The sequence below is a fragment of the Zootermopsis nevadensis genome, unplaced genomic scaffold, assembly GCF_977971745.1.
Source record: "Zootermopsis nevadensis isolate Lab colony 2312 unplaced genomic scaffold, Znev_1.0 Znev_ptg000021l, whole genome shotgun sequence".
NCBI lineage: Eukaryota > Metazoa > Arthropoda > Insecta > Blattodea > Termopsidae > Zootermopsis > Zootermopsis nevadensis.
In genome coordinates this window covers 17,711,080-17,730,587 of record NW_028259153.1, presented here as the reverse complement: position 1 = coordinate 17,730,587, position 19,508 = coordinate 17,711,080, and positions in this window count along the sequence as shown.

Genomic DNA, 19,508 nt, shown 5'->3' with positions numbered 1-19,508 from the left:
ATGCCCAGTACACCTTTCCTTCATTTTCCAAAACGTAAATTTTATTTAAATACAGACGATGTAAAAATGTCCAGAATATTTAAAGTACCCGTCGTTCGAAGATTTGCATCTTATTTATTACAAACAGTTTCATTAACTTTGCTGATTACAGCACAATTACTAAAACAGTCGTTTAAAAATATCAGCTCTGATATTCAATCATTTTCAATATCTATGCTATGGGCAAAAACGTAAGCGATTTACGGTTTCTCGTTTCACTCTACGTTCCATAGAAATTCAGCTACCGCGTAAACTCGAGGGACACCTTTTTTTTCGTAAGACAAAACAAAACGTTTCGTAGAGTACAAAAACGTTTTCGTATACGCAAATACATCTTGTCACAGGGAGAATTATTTCTTTAGACTTTGAATATAATTACAGTACTTATTACGTACACGGAATCAAGGTAGAAAAGTAGTTTTTCTACGTGCATGCACGCTCTATGAAGACAATTCGAGTAATATTTCATGATAATTACTGCATCTGCAATTAACTTATGAGAAATTAAGATTCCAGTTTGTTCCCCCAATGCTCAATTAAAGTACTATCTCTTCGAATAAAATATCCCCGCTCCAGCCTTGAATCTTTCAAATCCCTTGATAGAGCTCATGCAAAAAAAGGATTCTACTGCATCCTCTGTTACGGAGAGCTCAGATCCGAATATCAGTTACGAAATCGACTCTATTTACAGAGACTTTTCGTTTCTTTCTTAAGTTGCTAAAGGAAAGTCTAGAGACAGTGAATTAATATGGACCCCGAACACCTCTAGTTGCATCCTCCCCACTTAATTAAAATATAAACCAGACTGTATTCGAATTGTCAGCTAAGACTGACTGTGCTGATTATAAAGTTATTAAACTTTTCCAGTTTTTGCAGAAAAATTCCGGAACAGTAAGAAAATCGAGTAAGACTCATGGCGGCGATTATAAAGATGACTGTCTTCTGGGATGTTGCTCCGACGTTTCAGAGGTGTTTATTGTCCCCCATCAACGTGGCTTCGGTAGAAGCAGTAAACACCTCTGAAACATCTGTAACCTTCTACCAGACTGCACTGCGCAACATCCCGAGAGACAAGTCATCTTCAGGTAAGAGTCAGGCACATATTCAGTTGCCTGGTTGTTATTCTGTTGGTCCACAGCCAGTTATTCATTCAGTTTTCGTTCTGATTGTTTACTGAGTCGTGTTACAAGTGTACGCACCTCCTCTGAGACGTATGCCCCGACATGGATCGAACAGAACAGTGAATGAGGCTGCGTACTGTTCTCACCTGGCTCAAATTAGAGTCCACTGGCGCATTCTCTCGAACGCGGTAAGTTTCATAAACAGCACTACCTGAATGACTATCAGCTTCTCATAGACCCTGCTCCACAGTTAATTAGTTCGTTATAATTGCCATTAGAAGTTGTCCTTTGATTAAGAGATATTCAGTCAGTCGGCCAGCCAGTCAGTTACTTAGATGGTCATTAAGTCAGCCAGTTACGTAGTTGATAAGTTAGCCAGTTATATTCTTGGTTAAGCAGTTGGTGAGTTGCTCATTTAGTGGAACTGTGAAGCCTCCTGAGTAGTCAGTAAACCTCCCTCTCGGTGGGGGTACCTGCGTTTCTTGATGGCCAGTATCTCGGTCCGTCACTCAACAAGATTGATAGCTCAGTCACTATCTACCATCACAGCGCAGCGCATTGTAGCTAATCATTTGTTTTGTTGTTCCTCTTGGAGATGCACATTTATGAGAATTGCAGATCGACAGAAATACGCCTCTCATCAAAGAAGGTCGATGCTTACGTAGTCAAAGTAAATACGACACGAATTTCATTTGTCATATTACAAACTGTAGGTATTTCAGTACGACGTTTTGAGAAAACATGACGGTAACAAACTCTTGGAGAAATTCAACAAAACTTTTAAAATCCAAATTTGGGGGGGGGGGGGGGTGAAGATCCACAGTAGTATGAAAATGAGCGGAAATAGTCAGCAAACAATATTTCGGCAGGAATTTGGAGAGAAATGTGTTATACTTGGACGGTTATACAAGACGGTCTCCCTCCAAATCTTTGCTTTCTTATAACTCATTGTCACCTCTTCTCATTCGGCATTTATTATCTGTGCGGGCGAAATGTCGTCATTAAATAACATAAGAATGAATCAAATCTAGCTCAGTTCTCCTAAGTGAATTCCTCGTCATATATACAATTTATCTTGAGAGTTGCCTTCATTGCCTCTCGGTCTGTCCGGCAAGGTCGCGCGGGCACGCGTCTTACTAACTGTTCAGAAAACGTCACAACAGGCGTCGCAGACCCGATTATCGTCTTCTCCTTGCCCTGAATTGCTTTGTTAAACCTAATTCTGTTGGCGTTAGCCGTTATTGACGTGTGTCACTGCGTGCAATACTACAAGCAGGTGGTTCAAGGGCCAGAGAAGAGTAAGTCTTTCCTGCCAGACTCGTTCAGAAACCTTCCACTCCCCGTTGTCATGCATCTGGCTACCAAGATAACCTGCCTGCACTGTAGCAACAAAATGCTATTTGGCAAAGAAAACATGCAAAAGAATGCAGGGCAGACCCGTCGACATGTCGCTTCACAGGCGTAATATTGATGAGTAGACAGCAACATGGCAACCCGGCGTTACATATGTAATATTAAGTAAGGAGGAAACTCAACTCCTCTATATCACGCGTTGAAGCGGGGTGAAGACACCAATCAGCCGGCGCAGTTCCCAGCACGTGATTTGTGTCCCGTAACGGCTTGCAGTGTTGCCAACATCACAGCAGTTTAACTTCCGCTGATTTAATGGGGTATGAAACCCGGCAAGCACTCATGCGGCATGATATAACAAGTATGTACCGGGTGACTCACAAAGATTGAACCGTTCCAGGTCATACGTATTGACTGATTGGAATTCTGTTACTGTACAACTACCGAAGTCACATATCATCGAATAAAATCAGAAGAGACTCATGAATAGAACGGAAATAAGATTTAAAGGGTGTTGTCGAGAAGTGGCCTACTTTAATTTATTACCACGGAGTTCGCACTAAATGAATCGAAGAACGCCACTAAGGATTAGAAAAGTATTGTATCAGCCCGACATTCGAATCGGGGACCCTTCGATGCTATATTGCTGTCTTTACTTACTTCGTGTGAATTACTGGTGTTGCCATTGGTGACGAGCGTCATCCAACGCAATACTCTGAACAAGTGGTATAAGCATCGGACTGGAGCAAACGTTTCCTACAAGACTCGTACAACAACCTTCTCCCGTCCGACACGCTGCCCCGCTAGTCACTAATTTAGCTACCAACAAATCCGGAATGAAACCGCGAAATAGAAGGCACATTTTAGATCTCACCGCAGTTCCATCACAAATTAATTTGAGAATAAGGATATATACATCAACAACGTCACATGACAGGCCAAATCATCAGGAAGCTGATTTGTAAGTAACAGGACATGCGGTGTTGCTTAGATATCAGGAGGACTGTGTCACCTTAATTCACAGTGCAATTTCTGAGAAGGTGAATGCAGCATCCAATGCTGATGAAACATGGCAACCCAATAAAAACGTTCATAGGAAATCTGCAATCTTCGCCGGCTTTCAAAAGGATTTATAGCCGAACACCTCAACGCAGCAAAAGTTGGAAACGAACGGAACATTTTAACCGAAGGAGGTAGAGAATGGTGTAAATAAATTTTATCTTTCGGTTCCTGACGTTTTTTTATATATCGTCATAAAATTAGATTTTTATATCACACAATTCATAAACCGGGATAGCTCATTCAGTAAAGTGACTATGAGATTGGCAACGGGATTCGATCCCCGTTGGGGGCAATCATTTTTCTCTTCTCGTCACATCCGGCCTGGCTCTGGGGATAACCCAACCTCCTGCCAACAGGTACTGAGAACGCTTTCACCGGGCTGAGAGGATTATGATATGAGATATGTAGCATGCATGGTGAAGATGACAGAAAATCCAGAAACATTTTAACCGGAAAGTGGAGAGTGGGAGGCCAAATGTATCTTAAGAAAATGTGGTATTAAGGTGTCAGCGGACTCACCAGGCTCAGAATAAAGTTTAATGACAGGTTCTTGTAATAACGTAACGATCACTTGAGTTCCATACGACAAGTTTCTCAAGAAGGACTCTACTCCATACAGTTAATCTATTAATTTAACCATTGATACATATACACAATTTCTATTTTTTTTAACTGAAAACAGGCTATCCGAATTAATAAGCCTGTCTTGTTTCTAAATTCGAGTTGACTCTACCCCAATCTTATCAGAGCAGCAATTTACAGCTTCTACCTGATGTATACTAATTTCTGGACAGACTACAATTGATAACGTGTCTGAAACTTTCTTCATAGGTACCTTGTTCAAATCTTTGAAAAGAAATGCATATATTTGACTAAGATTTTTAATTTACGTAAATACTTCCAAGTGAATAATGAAAGTGGCTTGAAATAGGCCGCAACAACTACTTTCCATATCAGTTTCACGTCACTTAATTGTACGTTAAGCAACTTCTGCAGTTACACACAAATTTAAAGGATCACGACTGTACATCAGTCGGATGTAACAGAATATTTTGAATGCAGTAAAAGCTTTCGTGTGGGCGGGTGTGTGCTGGCTGCTAAAATAGCAAAAGCTCCATCCTACAGGCTTTATCTTATGCATCATGAACAGAGCTGGTCAGGTCAGCAGCTGATTTGACGCTTGGCTTGTTGAAGCGGTACTTGGCGCTACAGAACTTTCTGCTCGTTGTTACACTTCACTTATCCGAGTTGCACATGGGGCAAGATAAACAAAGAGAGAAAACAGATAGGAACGAAACCACAACACAGACCTAATAAAAATTAATAAGCACACATAAAAATAACAAGTGAAAATAAACAGAGGAAAATAAAACACGAAGAAACAGAAAGCTAGAACGCAGAACAAATAAAAACATAAAAGAGTTGAGACAGGAAAAATGAAATGAAGAAGTTAAACAGCATGAAAAAAGGAAACTGATTCAAAAAGAAAAGAAAGAAATATAAAAGAGATAAAATTAAGGAAAGACGGTAAAGGAATGAAGACAAACAGAAATCACACAAAAAGGAACAATGTGTAAACAAGCATATCCATGCATACACACACAGATAAATACCGTGATAGTGGATGTAGTAAACGCCTCTGAAACGTCGGTAAATATCTACCAGACTACAATGCGCAACATCCAAGAATACATCCGTTTTATAAAAATGCTATAGAGTAATTGTTTTCAACTTTAGTTTAGAGTACCATTTGGAAAATTAAGAGATCGGTAGCGGTTGGAATTAAATGGGTCTCGTCAGCTTCTGGTCTATGCTGAGGAACACAGGAGCATTAATGCACGCGAAGGAGGAGGGTGGATTAGAATAAACGCAGAGGAACCCCTTTATTCGTATGCCAACACCTGAATGCAGGGAAAAGTAATAAGACAAAACCGATAGTAAATTCTTACAATACATGGCACATTTAAAACATCTGGTAACGAAAGGAACATTTACGAAGAAATTAAGGTCAAATTAAATTCGGAGAATAGTTACTTGACTTCATTTCAGAATATTCTGCCTTCACGTCTTTAGTCCAAACACCTAGAAATTATAATACCGCTACACAAAACAAAATGTTCCCTATTCCTTGCATGAATGTCAAACTTTGTCTCCCGTTCTTAGGAAATAACGCAGACTGAGAGTGTCTGAGAGTATGTTCCTGAAGGGAATATTTGGTCCTAAAAGGGAGTAAGTAATAGGAAGATGGAGAAATTTGCATAATAAAGAGGCTGCAAACAATACCAGAGAGACCAGATGAACGAGAATGCGATAGACTAGCCATGTGGCATGCACTGAATACAATAACTGCTATGAAATATCTTTTATAATATTTTAAGGCAAAGAAAAACTCGAGAGATTAAGACGCAGGAAAGTATAGTATTAAAATTTAGCTTAAAGAAATGGTTGTAACCATTTAGAATCCACTAATCTGGCTCAGCACAAGTATTATTGACTGGCTCTCGTAAAACTTCGGGTGGTATACGAGGTGATAAATTTCTCGATTAGATCGTCTACTACTAGCTTCTCAGGTAGGACACTGCCAATCTTTGTGTGACAAGGCGTTTCAGAAGACGTTAATGAAGACAGATTCGATCTTTATATTAAAGAGAATTTATATTGGGCTAGTTAGGACAAAGTTAAATATCCCAGACACTTTTCGATATAAGCCTATTCACATCAATACCAAAATTCGTCTAAAACTGGTCGTCGAAGTATTACGGCCTCCCAGACACGTTCACTTCGTGCAACGAACTGAACAGCCTCCCACCGGCGCCTGAGAACTTTAAATTGGTACCGCGTAAACGGAACTGTTCCCTTTAACAGCATCACTGCAAAATGACTGTGGTTAAGGGAACGACTCAACTGACAGTTTCGACGGAATTGTAATATTCTTCGGTGTGCAACAAATTAGAAGAAATAATTTATAACAGAAGTTGCCTGTCCCTATCCGAACTTGATTCAAAACAGCTCCAAAATCAGATATACCTGGTCCCAGTGTTTCTGGGGTCATGATCGTGGCCCCTATGTTATGTGATGATAAAGGTCTTGAGCTGCACGGATCCTCCATCTGCAGTCTAGAAATATCCACATCCTCAAATCAATTTTTATTCAAATTAGATATGAAATGCCCAGTCCATTGAAAGGCAAAGTACTGTCGTTCTATAGTGGATAGATGATTGCCTAATTAATTACCTTAATGTCTGTAACTGACTAGATAACTGGTTAACTGAATGACTAACGAACTAGGCACATTCCTAACACACTGATCAACGTTTTACCAAGCGCTCACACCGTGGTAAGTTCCATTTCATTAAAACTTACGTGACAGATATTAACAAAGAACAAGAATACAGCTTCTAAACGTGATATCTCGTTTGTAGTATTTAGAGAGTTAATTCGGAATCCGGTAATTACTTTTTCCGTTACTTAATAAGATAAACTTAGTAGTTTGTGATTTCCCTTCCGTGTCGATGCTTGTGTACATTACCGTCAGAGGGCGCTGTTTGCTGTGCATGGAAGAACCATTAAAGAAAGGAGACACTGCAGATATGCCGCTACATAAGCTCATTTCTTCCGTGGGAAATCTTGTTAATGAATGTTGTGTAACCCAAGTCACACCTTATACACCGTAATCTCTTCAGCGCTGCAACACTTTTAAAATTAAAACGGTAAGAAATAGGCTTAATGTGGTGGATAAAGTGTAGAGAGATACAGTTTAGGCCCAAGTGAGATTGACACAAACTGTCAATTGGCAAAGAAAATATTGTATATAAGAGACTATCAGTGCAATTTTTGTGATTTACAAATACAGAAGTATCATAATTTCATAACACCTTGGAATCTTTCTCGAATTATAAAAACAGGTGGTCTATATTAAAACACAGTTTTACTTTTCTGCTGAAGGAATTATTTGGAGCTAACAGAGGGAAAGTAAGAGGCCCAACAAACAAACAAACAAACAAAAGAAAGGAACGTTTGCAGTCATGCATGACCTGAGTTCAAATCGGCGCCAGCCACGTTGGTTCATATCTACATTTAAATACAAGGTTTTTAGATTGGAGATTATAAGCTAAGTCTTAGGAAGAATTTCCTAAGAGCCTTCCTCTGAGTTCCGGAAGTATTTTATGAAACCAGTAAAAATTAAACACGCCAAAGTTTTAAGATTATTATTATTATTGTTGTTGTTGTTTTGTGCTGAGTTCTACCGGTTCGACGGTAAGATTTTGCAGTCTGGTGGATTCTTCTGCCAAATTGACCCACCTCAGTCAGTAACATTGGGACTCGTAAATAATACTTTACGGTTCTCGAGGGAATAAGAAATAGAGCATTTCCTTCCATGCTGGCGGTACAATTTATTTTTCTCGCCACAGAAATTGCACCTCGTCCCATATTCTAACCCATTTTCCAGACACGATGCTTATTCATTCCTACTCCCACACTATAAAGAAGAGAAAAGTCACCTGACAAATTCAGCGTGACGTAGCGTGAAAGTGGCTGATAATCGTCTCAGCTCCCTGTTTTCATGTACCTATGTCTCTTCGCTTTTCTCTTCCCCCCTTTTTATTCTGGTCTTAATTCACACTCTATTCTCATACATTTTGGTGTACCCTGGGACACCTCTAATCTGACAGAAATACTCTCACCGAGATACACACTTGAGTACCATATTTGCGATACAATCTATCAAGAAACAAAGCTAAAACTCTCAGCGTTACAAACGAGCTATGTCGCTTTTAAACACTGCTCCCGTAAATAAATATTTATTTCATGTTTTTTACCATTAAAAAAAAGACATCCCCTTGAGAAGTTATATTTCAACGTTATAAATTAGGCCCATATGTTACGATGTAAACATATTAAGTCAATTTCTTTTAAATACGAATAAACAACATAAGCATATTTTCCACAAATATGTCCTTTGCGTACGATGAGGTTTTCACAGCGGTATGGTGTCGTAGAAACTGACCGACGTTTCTGAGGTGCCTACTGGCTCCATCCGGCTTCCGCATTCAGTAAGTGAAATGCGTAATAGTGATCAGTTAATCTTGTATTTATTGACATCACGCGTAACTGACAGTATTAAACCACACAGATCCGTGTAAATTTAACCCTCATACACTGTCTCGTTCCCACCCGTTCGTCTCATTTCCACCCTTCAGATATCACACTGAAACCTAACCACTCGACGATATGGATGGCTTTTCATGCTGATTGAACCGGATCGACGGGGTATGAAAAGGGGTGGAGTGAGGGTTGCTGAGGAAGTCAGTACCTGTTCATCCTTCATCAGATTGATTTAACTGTATACGATCCGTCCCAGAGTCATCACAACGCCGACCCCTTGTGCCACGCTTCGCTCTCAGTGAGACATAATAACACTTTAGTACGCTCGCGTGACTGAAAAACGAGGACACGGCTAAAATTCGGTGAACGGCTTCGATCAGTAATAGCTATATGAGAACGAGTTCGACTGGTCTGGCAGGACCACGAGCATATCAACTGAAAATCGTCGATCAAATGAAAAGTAAAAAAAATAATCACACATAAAATTTAAAACAATATAAATTTACTATACTGTGTCTACGGATAACGTACACAAAATCGACGTTAAACAATATTACATGTTTATTACAGAGATGTTTCGAGAGCTGAATTAGTCGTTTTTTATCATACTTTATCGATATCGCTGAAGGAAGAATATTAATGTGATTTCGATATACTATATTTCTTCACCATTCAATATTAAACCTTGAGAGTTGTTATAATATAGAAGATGCCTGTCTTCTGGTTTGTTGCGCCGTGTAGTGTGGTAGAAGTTTATCGACGTTTCAGAGGTCCTTTCTGCCTCCATCATCTCCCTGATGATGGAGGCAGCAAGGACCTCAGAAACATCGGTAAACTTCTACTAGACGACATGGCGCAACAAACCAGAAAATAGCCATCTTCAGACTCACCGCCGTGAAAACTCCAAATCCTTGTTACAATATAATCTAATTATTAATGTCACTATTACATTTATACAACACTATTCACGTCCTAATCTTTGTAAAATGAGCATTTCTAAGAGAGTTCATAAAGTTCGATCACTGTCTAATAAGAGGTATATGAAAAATTACACATACATACTTTTCCTAAGCGGAATTCGAACCAGAGACCGTATGATCCGAAACCGCAAGTGTAAAATAACAAATTTTTTCCACCCTTACGCAGGAAACCCATCCTTTTAGTAGAAGTTTCCTGGAAAGAATCTGAGCAGTCGGCCAACGACTCACGAAAAAAAAAGGAACAAATCTTGATGTCATATAGAATATAGTGCAAGCAAATCCGTGGAAGTCCCTCGAGATGTCTCCAACAAGCAAAGCATTTGGGGGGGATGTTATTTTTGTGAAATAAAATATAACTCTGGCTACCAGAGCGATACATCTTCATGAGTGCATAATCCCCTCGTCTGACCATGCTCTTTCTTCTGCAATTCGCTCCAGAGCAGGTAAGAAGGGCAAGATCTGTCAGTGCACGGTGATAACGCTAAGGCGAGGACGTTGAAGATGCCTGAACATTCACATATTTCTGATCGTTATTTCTAGAAGAGCATGAGGTCAGACAGACTGAAGTGGCCACGTGGTCACTGGGATCGCGAGTTCGAATCCCACTCGAGGTATGGATATTTGTCCGCGACTTTCTCCTTTGTTGTAATGTCCTATGCAAGTAGAAGCCCTGTGACGAACTGCCCTCCCAGCCCAAGAAATTCTACTAAATACCGGAAATGAGAGGTTCGGCAATTTTCCAGAGGCATTCCTCAGAAAGTCTAAAGAAGCTCTAACACACACATGAAATGAACGTACGGTGAAAGGAGAGAGGGTGAGAGTCGAGGTTGTCTTTAATTCGGTCCGCGAGTTTCCACTCCACAATGTTCAAGACATTTATAAATTTGATACTGGTAACCATATTCAAAGTTGTTGCGCTAAATTACTTTGGCCTATGAAGATTAGTGTCTTCTGAAATATTGTATTCTCACAAAAATCGGCCTACGTTTCGAAAGAGTGAAACACCGGTAAATTTCTAAGAGACTGCATGGCGCAAGATCCCAGAAGACAAGTCATCTTCATATTTGTCGCCGTGAGAACCTGAAATCTCACTATTTAGGCCTACAACCCCTACCTTTTATGAATCTCAAATCTAACTCCACTGCTTTTCCTCAAAATGGTTCATTGTACAAAACAATTATCGAGATAATTAAGGTCTAAAACTATTATTTTAAATATAAAATATAGTTAATATTTCATAAAATGCAATGGAATAAATTTATATTTATCTATGTTATACTGCCATGACTCGGTCGTGCGCAATTTTACAGTGATATTTTCGTCAAACCAGAGGCTACCGCCATGACGTATCTTAAATAATAATGGAGTTAGCGGGATTTTGTCCGCACTATATAAAAGGGTTATACTATCAAGACAGTCATCTTAAGTCTTATTTGTGAATACGTTAAAAATAAACCACTTGAAGATGAGGATAAAGACTGGAATTCTTTATACCTCGCAACCTACCACTTACATACGTCTCCGAGCCGATATTTTGAACTCGGGACTTTTCGAACAAGGTACAGTCATGTGAAGTAAATCAGAAATGTACGAGCTATTACACCATTTGCAGTTATGACTAAATAACAAAAAATATAGTGCGTCCTGGAAGAGCGCTTTCAATATTGATCGCTACTGTAGATAAGTAGAGGTATACCGGCTCAAAGGGGTAGTTAACTCTGCTGTTGTGTCCGGGAGACATTTCCATTCTCCAGCATGAAAACATATGAGATTAAGCCGCATACAAGCTAGCGCTTAATCTGCTGGGTCGGGCCTGGAAATGGCTGTCTTATACGGAGCTTGCAATGGCCTGTCCGATAACTATAAAGGTACACAATCCAGCTCCTTCATATGCGGAGCCTAGAAATACCAGTGCAATAGCGTCCTAGCTACCATAATTTACGTTCACCTCTATGGCTGGGGAAAACACAGAGCCCGAGAGATTATGTCACAGGACCATCACGTCTGCAAAGGTAACGTGAAGACCACAATCAAAGGCGAGGAGGTGAGATTCATAAATTGTTCACATCAACATGAGATGAAGGTGAGTCAGCTACGCTCTCCGACTGTCTTAACTCCGAATATAAAACTCCAGTACACAATGAACAGGAGACTGGATGGGCCCCAAAGACGGTATGAACATGACGGCGAAAACAAAAATAAATGTTCAGGCAGCTTTCAACGAACCCAGAGCTCGTCATTTTATTGGCTAGAGCTCAGTTTACATGATACATAAAGCTAACTTTGTTCAGAAAGGAATGTAAGCTAAGAAAAGTCCGTATATTTCCTAATCCCTTACACGAAATTCAAACTGATGTCGAAAACCTTGTAATTACATCATACCAGTTTAACATGGCACGCTTATCTGTCGTATTTCACCCGCAGCTGAACTTTAAACTTACGTCAACCAGATGATCACAAGTTCCAGCAGAAGAATTTCCACAGGGAATTAAATTCTTAAACTTTCGTGTTTAATAGAAGCCGTTATTTGCCTTAGTTGACCAGATTTAAATTTTAACCCGATAAATAATGTGCTTCGATCCTAAAAATATATAATAATCTACTGCCCGTAATCACTCCCAATTATCCTTCAACATATTTTTCATCCACCATGATAAAATTCCAAATGACGTCTATCCATCAATGACACAACCAAAAGTTGGTATCAATTAAGAGCACTTGTAACGTCAGATGCCAGCATTTGTTTAACTCTGGCATTGCAACCGACGCGATTACCGCAGAATCGCATGGCCAATGACTGGTATCTTCATATTTAAAACTTTAACATGTTTCAGCATATTTTAAAAGTTAGGTTCAAAATAATAACAAACATGTCACTTACAGCCTCTTCCTTTGCTTCTAATCTAGGCCTCACGGGGACAAAAGAGGCTTGGACTACCGAGTCATGGCGGCATATCAGTTAGGCCTATACGTACATCTCGTGTGGAAAAAACACCATTCCTATAATTCAAATTGCGTCAATTTTGTTAATTTAGTTGACAACTGTTGGTTTCATCTGTTCGCTTTAATTAAAGTCACGTGTAACTGGGAACTTTTTAAACTTTTAAACCACGACCACCTGCTTAACCACAGCGTATTATGAATTCTGCTTCTAAAAAAATCAACCATTTTTTATGGACATCATTTAACGGATGATTCTGTGACAGAGATGAAAATCCGTCTACTGCTTTAGAAAGTTCCTAGAGAGAAAAGAACATACAAGGGCATCTACCAAAATCTTGTGTTAAGCAAAGAGTGTCACGTTCACACTATTACACCAAGCACGTGAAAATTATGCTAAATTGCAGGCCTACACTTCTTGTTAATTTCAATCCTCCTCCAGTGAGATACATTCAAGAACTCGGCTCATAAGCTAAACATTTCAGTTATTAAATTTACGAACTCAAATTGACAGGAGTGCAGAGCCCCACTCCATTCTGGCACCACCCCCATTATGAATACTAACTAGAAATTCAGCAGCAGGAGAACATTTTTTTAACTTTTATTACATGTAACACAAAAGCAACTGAAAAGACCTGGATTACGTGTAGCAAACTAAATCCTCAGACAAGCAATTACTCGAATTTTCCCCGACAGTTAATCGTTAGAAGTGACCAGTGGGGTGATAACGGAGTAAAACCCACTGTCGCAAATGTACGCAGAAACAGAAGTAAATGCAGACTGCTAAAGCCCTGCCAGTTGATTCCGCAGCGTAAGTGACTCTCCGAATCCTTCGGCTTTCCCCTGTTAATAGCATTTCACCGTTACTCCATATTCAGTCACGTGTCATCTGCGGGCTGGACAAGAGGTCTGTTAGAGTCTCGCCCCACCGCAACTATAAAAATAATAAGACCTCTGTATAATTGAATCGATATTAATCGCACGATTGTGTCGGGGTCGCAGAGTCAGTATAGTGGCTACTGGGCAGCGACTATTATCCTCATAACATCTTCCAGACTGTTCCTGGGGCCATTGGACACCGAAGTCTTTTTCCCTGGAGGTAAAGTGACCGGGGTTTAAGGTTGAGTATATAATCTGGACACGAAGTTAAGAATGTGTTAAGCTGTTCTTCGACACGCCTTTAGGGCGTGGTGCTAAATTTATCTTGCAAACACCGCTGATTATCTTTTTCTGGATTCAATCGTATCCAAGACTTTGAGCTGCTAATATTACAATTCCTGCAATAATTAATTCAATAAACTTTGTTACAAACAACAAACAAAATGCTATAGGTTAGTCTATGGTTATCTTGAATTGCTGATCATGATTAAACAAAACAACATGCATTCATTGAAGACTTAACGCCATAGTCTTTACACGGCCAGTTTGATTCTTATGTCATACCACCTACCAACATCATTTTACATTAAAGACGTTCTATAACATCCATCACCCATCTTAATGTATTTGTCGCCGAAATAATTCAATCTCGTCTTGATGACACAGTCATTACCAAAACGTTATCAGTTATATTTGACCCTTAGCTTGTCTAAATGACGTTTAAAAGTTCAGTCCGTACCTAAAAGAAAACCACTCTTCTGCATAAAAAAAGCGGTTGGTCGTTTAAGAAAATAACAACTGCTTGTTGTGAGAATCACAGGAAGTAATAAACAAACTTCGAGGGAAAAATGTGGGGTTACTGATTAATAAAGCAGGTGGTATACACAGTTACCACTGGGCTTTAAATAGTTAATGGTAAACAATTTGCCCCCTACTGTTTAGCGTGATTCACGTTTATTATTGTTTCCCTTGGTCTAAGCGAGAATGTTATGCTTTCAAACATGCCACGTCAATAACACAATCTCAGTGAAGGCTTAATAACGTTGCATGTGAAACAATAACATTAATTAACCTAAGAAAGTTCGTGTTTTTTTTTTTTTTGTAAATTTGATATCTGCATATCCTTGTGTAACATACACGATAAATGATAGCCTATATTAGAACTAAATGCGTTTGTACACAAATGCATGCATAATAGACTTAAATGTTTTTCTCCTTGAAAGCGCCGACGACAAAAATCCATATCCATGAATGAGTACACGATAAATATTTTAGTTCACGAATGCGTCGTCAACATATTTCCTTTTATTAATAGCCTACGGGCATGACAAATGTTCATTCATGAATAAATCCACTGAAGATCTTTCTGCTCATGAATGCGTCCATGGAAAGTATTCACTTCTGAATCGTTCGCCCTGAAATCAAAAAGTTGCCGTCTGCTTCCGTTTTGTAGTTTTGGAGAAACAGGTTGAGAAACTTCACCTGGATGTATAAGCGTGCCGAGGTGAAATTCTTACGCTCTTCAGCGCAATGACCACGTATGAAACGATGCGGGCAAAACTCTCGCTGAACCACACTCTCATCGTACGGCAGCACAAACTGTTCCCGTTAAGAGGGTGCTATTACTACCAAAATGCTCCAGTTACTGAGTATGCATAATTAGGCACGACAAGTGTTGGCAGAAGAGTCAAGAGACGGACGGACAGACAGACAACCTTGAATTGAACTGCGTGGAATTCAATCAATACACGCAAAGTCTCTAACACTCAGAGCTTTAGCGCATAAATTAAACCAACTAACTAGTTCGCTGGACTGAGTGGACTGCTGGTCTGGACTGAATTATCAGGACTGCACTGCGTGGACTGGACATTGATCCATCCCGTAATCTACCACAAGGAAAAATGATCTTTCTGATCAATCTACCAGGCTTACTAACCGGTATCAGAACTGACTGGGAAACCTCATGAAAAGAGACAAGGTTGAAGACTGTAATTCTAAACGGAGGATAATATTAAAAAGTTCGTGTGGGTACAGTTTGAAAGGATGTGAACTTAATTGAGCTAACTCAAGTTTGAGTTCAATGGCAAACTCTTATGAACACTTTGATCGTCCGCATGACGGAGGCAGCAAAGACTTCTAGAATGTTGGTAAACTTCTACCAACCCACACGGCGCTACAACCCAGAAGACAGCCATCTTCGGACTCACCGCAGTCAGAACCTCAAATCATACTTTGATAAACGTTTTGGTTCTCTAACAATATGTACACGTTTTAATTTGGGTAAAATCGTTGCTGTGAGGAAGACACTAAATTAATAATATCTGTCTCACTCTTACAAATCCTTCGGCTAGATACAATTCTAATTCTACTGGAACAATAAAAAAACATTTTTTTTATAAAACAGCATAAAATTCTGCCTCAACCAGACAACTGAAACAAAACCAGATAAATCTTTCTTCTTTCCTACCGTAAAAACCAATAAAATTAATTTAAAGTTGAGTTGCATTGCGAAATGCATACATACAAATACATGAACTGTTCTATTTAAATTCTGAAACCAGTCTTGAGCCATGTTGTTTTAAAAATCATTATCACGCAATTTGAACAAATTAAGGAAGCCGTCAGTGTTCTCCACTACCGTTCCATTATTTACGACTTCACAAAGCCGCTCATGCATCCGAGTTAAAGAAAATTAATATCAAAATCGGGGCAGACATTCATATCGGCTTCAAAAGGGATTGTATTCAGCTGTAATTTCTCCATGACTTAATCCCTTTAGATGCTTCTAGTTTCTGGAACTACAAACGGTTCTAAGGAAGAGGTAAGGTAGTCACAAACCGCGTGTAGACCGGAAATTACGTCACAATTCCACCAGAACTTTGTTCGTAGAAGCTTAAAGGACAATGAGAAGGAATGAACAAAGATCACGCGCATTGCTTGAGAGAAATTTCGCAACTTTGAACGCACCAATTAAATCTGCAGTTCCCTCTTCCTCGCCAACTTCTTTGAAATGACACTCAAAGTTTTTGTGACAATCATGACAGGTTCACGGTGGACCAGAGACGCCCAACCGTCCAGATTAATGCACCCGTACTTTAAAAAATGTCGACGAACAAAATTATGTACGCATTTCATATTTCCCCGACACATTTACATGTCTCGCATATCTCATACTTCCTAATTTAATAACCATAATGTAATTCTATTATGTTAAATACAGGTTATAAAACTTTGCATTTAGATATTGTTTCACGTCCTTTGTCTGCTCAACTCTCTCGGTTTAAAATACATTCTTCGGAAATTCCTGAATAAGGTTTGCTCAGTTTTAAATTACGAGGTCGCGGTTCAGACGGGTCTTCCAAATGCGCGTAATTCTGATCAATTTGGAAGGAGGTGCAGACGCACAGTTGGGCAAATTACACGCGGGACAATAACAATTCGACAAACTCGTAAACCAAAATAGTCTTCTATTGGGCTAAGAGCGAATTCGCCTCTATGAAAGCGGCAAGATGCTGAAGTTCTAGTACCATTGTCTGCATAACTTTCAGGGGAGCAAGGTTTTTGTGCATATTCCGCGTCATATTTTATCGCCTTGTAAGTACAGTCCCTGACAACGAAAACGAGGTAATTCAATGTGTTTTTTTGGAAACAGGAAATTCGGAAAAATTCAACATCATTTTAGTCCCTTATAATAACAATGGGGATGTTTTTATTACTTATCGAAGATGTCGTGGTCTTGGCCGCTCGAACTCTGAGGTCGTCGGTTAAAATCCCGCTCGTGGCATGGATGTGTGTCCGCGTTTTCCTGCCCTGTGTTGGTGGAGACCTTGCCAGGAGCTGATCCCTCACATAAAGAACCCTGCAAATAGTCTGTGTTTCGCTGAATGCACAATGTCACAAACTGTACCTGCAGATCTGTCAAGATATGGAGGGACATGCTTCTACAACTGCAAGTAATCTCTAAAGTCAAATAAATTTAGTCCATACTAGCCAGCACATTTGAGTTAAATTTCTCGTGCATAGCATGGAAATTGTTAATTATCCATACTTCCGAGGATTAACAATAACAAACACAGCTACAAGCGCCAACTAACACTTAATCTATTATATAGACATTAACAGAAGAAAGATCACTGATCAAAATTCAGCTTTGTTGGTTTTCGCGATATCGCTAACACAGAACTGTATGTCCTCTGAGGGGCCATAGGCTGGAATTCTACCTGGGGGACAGCGCTCTGCTTTGGATTCCGGCCATGAGGCCCCCGCACGACGGTCTCAACCGTTCCCATGCGCTACAGCTAAAGAAAATATATTCTGAGGCCTGGTCTTCTCCCTGTGGCAAAGTGCACGTGGCTGGAATCACAACGCGATATCTGCGCAATTCCTCTGCTTTCCGCTTTGACTTCCAGAATCGAAGAAAAGTATGAATGAGACATCCTGGAAATTACCATAATATTAAGTTACCATTGGATTTCTTTTAAAGTACTGTGTGTGTTTTCCGATATCTTGAAGGTTTTTGGATCCTCGAGCAATAACAAGCCTAGTCTTCGCAGTAGGCCTGAATCACTTCTTCTTATTATTCTTTTGTGTTCTCTTTACAGTTTGCTCTCTCTCCTTCTATCCTGCCCCAATTTTTTGTTCTCGCTCTCTCCTATACATTTTCTCTTCCCAGCTTTCGTTCTTGCTTTGTGTCTTTCCATTTCATCATATTTTATTTTGTTACTGTCTTCCTTCTTTCATTTACCCTTTCTTTCTTTCTTTCTTTCTTTCTTTCCTTTTCTCAGTTTGCTTCCTTTACTTATTCATCTATGGTGCTCCTTTCTTCACTTTTCGTCTTTCTACCGTTCTATCTATTTATACAGCAGCATTTCCCTCCAAATATCTAACTTTGTACTTTCATTTATATCTCTACCGGAAACAGATTGACGTATCTGCCCAAATGTCCGTAACACCGAACGGTACAGGTGAGAGTTCAGAAAAACCTGCTTGGAAATTGGAAGGTCCCGAGTTCAAAACTCGGTAAATCCACGCAAACTCCGAGATACTGCCTTAAATCAGGCAATGATCGTTGTCTTCAACGGCCTTTACAATTCATTATTTATAAATCACTATAACATTCAGCGCTACATATTCTGAGCTACTACAAGCTCGGTTAAATAAAACGTAAATAAAATAAATATGTTATCTACTATCCCTACAGCACATTCATATAAATCTAATAAGTCTTACGTGCTCTAGCGAAGTCTTGTAGCTACGTGCTAACAGCTTCTCGCGACAGAACAGGCAATTCATCTTTAAGGAACGTGTGACATCTAAAATACTTTACTACAGCATTCCAAGACTGGATTCTCGTAATATGAGCCTCACACACTATTGTTTGTCCTTCAAGTACAAGTTTTCAGTTCTGGAAGCCCTAACCCCATCGCACAAACTTCTTACAAGAATTGCTCCTGAGGTAGACAGCTCATTTGCGAAACCAAGCCACTGTTGCTGCCAGAGTCTGAGACGCTGACTGCCTCGGCTCAACACGAAACAAACATCACCGAATTCAGTGACTTCGTGCAGCGGTTGACGCTCTGCAGACACCAGTTCGAGTCTCGGCCGAGTTACCGACAATCCTGACCAAGACTTCAGACGATTTGCACCGATGTCCTCAGACAAATGCTATGATGCTGCTTTGAAATGGATCATGACCGACTCCTTTCATTTTTTCACCTCCCTTAAAAAATCCTTACAATAATTAAAATGGGACTAATAATACTGGAAGTTCGCATTCAGTTTGCTTCAAGTCTCTTCAGTCATCCAGGACCAGGTATACTGTTACAATCATTAACCCAAAATCCAGCCGCATTAGAAGATAGGGAACTTCGCCAACTTTCCTTAAACTTACATTACCACCACAAAATTACAATATGAACTTTAAACCCTTCTATCAACGCATGCGCACAACTCTAATTACTCAATGATGCACTGAGAACTGCGTGGCCCACAGAAACAGTTTAAAATAACAGACACGCTGCCCGAAAATCCC